Raw genomic sequence first — 2,562 nt, forward strand, 5'->3', positions numbered from 1 at the left:
ATATCTAGCTATGTTAATAGAGATTCTTTACAGCTGCACATTTTCCCCCACAAAGAAAAGCTTTGGAGGGTCATTTCAAAATATGGCAAAGAAACATGTTTTTGAGTAACATATTTTGATTTTTTTCTTTGTCTTGTAATGTTATGCCAGAGTTATGTTGGAAAGTAAATCATGATTTATAGGATTAAATAAAATCCATCTGATGAGAATTTATGATTTGTAGGGCATGACTCCCCAGACCCCTTAGATAGGGATTTGGGCAAGATAAAAAAAGTCAGAGTTTAGTCCTTATTTCCATACATGTAAAATATAAATCAGTTATTCCATTTTTAGGTAGTCAAGACAAAAAAAACTTCACACAAATAACTGCACACAAATATTCATGGAGCTTTGTTCATAATGTCCTGAAAAGGCTCAAAGGAGCCCATACATCCATGAATAGGTAAATTGACTTTTGGGGGGTTTTGGGGTTGTTATTGTTTGTTTTGAGATGGGGTCCCACTCTGTTGCCCAGGCTGGAGTGCAGTGGTGTGATCACGGTTCACTCCAACCTCGACTTCCTTGGGCTCATGTGTTTCTCCCACCTCAGCCTCCCCAGTCACTGGGACTACAGGCACACACGACCATAGTCAGCTATTTTTTGTATTTTTTGTAGAAATGGGGTCTCCCCACGTTGCCCAGGCTGGTCTCAACCTCCTGGGCTCGAGTGATCCTACCTCTTCACCCTCCCGAGTAGCTGATACTACAGGCAAGAGCCACTGTGCCCTCTGGTAAATTAACTTTTTAAATGTAGCATACTTATAACAATATAATATTAAGAAACAGACACACAATAACACTGATGAATTTCAGAAACTTTATGTAGAGGAGCAGAGCCAGACAAAAGAAGCACTTATGATATATTTCCATTTCTATGAAATTTTAGATAATGTGTAGTTAATTAATAGAGACAGAAAACAAATCAATATTTGTCATGGGCTAGAGGTCAATGGGTGGTTGTTTGGAAAGTGGCACAGGGTAACCTTGAAGAGTAAAGGAAATGTTGTATACCTTCTTATGGTGTTTACAAGAGCACACATGATTGTCAAAAACTCTAATATCAAAGAAAATTTGCACCTGACAGAGTTAAACAGGAACAAAAGACCTTATTTAAGACCATTGTAATAGGGCACAGAAAGAGGGCTCAATGCCACTGAAAAAAAAAAGCAGAAAGATTTTAAGCACAGAGTGGAAAAAATCACAGAGGGGAGAGATTTTAAGCACAGAGTGGAAAAGTACTATATGTTGGTCAATAGAGTTAGACCATCTGTGTTCGCTGATTGGTGCTTAGGGAAGTCAGGCTCCTACTCTCCCACAGAGATTAGGAGATAAGAAAAGGTTCTACCTTTCTTAATTATTGCATTTCAAAGAGATGGCACCTAGGTTTTTGAGAAAGATGGTTCTGCATTGTAGAACTGATAAGAGGCCAGAAGATTTACATCTTAAAGGAGCAGAGAAAATGTACACTTTGCAAGTTTTTTTAAAGTGAATGGTCTAAAAATAGGGAAGTCGGAGGCCAACAATCAGGAAGAACCCTGTCTAAAGGTTAGTCAGGCAGTGGGAAACATTAGGCTATCTTGGTCAGTGACTGTATCTGCATTTTTTTTTGTATACATAATACCTATGATAAAGTTTAATTTATAAATTAGGTTCAGTAAGAGATTAACAAAAACTAATAAAACAATTATAATAATATGCCATTATCACTAATCTTGCACTTGGATCATTAATATGTAAAATAAGGGTTACTGGAACACCAGCACCATAATACCAGAATGGTTAATGTGACAACTGAGATGGCTACTAAGTGACTAATGGGCGAGTAGCTTAGATACCATGGATATGCAGGACAAAGGGATGATTCACACCATTCACATCCTGGGTGTGATGGATTAGGACAGCCTAAGATTTGATAAGATACTTAGAAGGCAAGCAGTTTATAATTTATAAATTATTTCTGGAATTTTCCATTTAATATTTTTGGACCTCAGTTGACCATGCAGTTGACAATATATGCAAAACATTTATTGTATATTTCATTTATGTAACTTAAAGATTATAGTGATATTAATGTTGAATAAACTGAAACTTTACCAAATCAGGAAAGGAAGGCACTACTGTACACCTAAAGTAGATGTGTTAATTGTATTTTATATCTCATAAAGTTTATTAAAAATAAAAATCAATAAACCATGGAAAGTGTTGGGGAAATAATTATGTCATGGAAAGTGTTTTGGTAATAATTAAAACCAAAATCCCCACAAACGCAGGAAAGAAACAGTTTTATCACTGAATAAGCATTAAACCAATTGTGATTTCTATCAGAAGCAATCTACTAAAGAGTTTGCAATGAAAAAATTCTTCACCGTTTTTATATAGCCTGGCAGATACAATCCACTACACACATGTTAATTGTTTTTATCTAAAGAAAATCTAAAGGAAAGAATAACACTTGTATCTCTTGACAAGCAGAAAGCTCCATCTTGAAGCCAAGGGCCTAGACAGTAAACTACCATGAAGACA

At 35.9% G+C, this 2,562-nt stretch overlaps 1 protein-coding gene across 2 annotated transcripts in view; it reads left to right on the forward strand.

The window, feature by feature from the left end:
• The window catches only part of SVIP (small VCP/p97-interacting protein), a 21,604-nt gene that overhangs the window by 1,029 nt on the left and 18,013 nt on the right, over window positions 1-2,562 (forward strand). The gene's annotated exons all lie outside the window — the stretch shown is intronic.

This window comes from Mandrillus leucophaeus, unplaced genomic scaffold (assembly GCF_000951045.1).
Source record: "Mandrillus leucophaeus isolate KB7577 unplaced genomic scaffold, Mleu.le_1.0 Scaffold1211, whole genome shotgun sequence".
NCBI lineage: Eukaryota > Metazoa > Chordata > Mammalia > Primates > Cercopithecidae > Mandrillus > Mandrillus leucophaeus.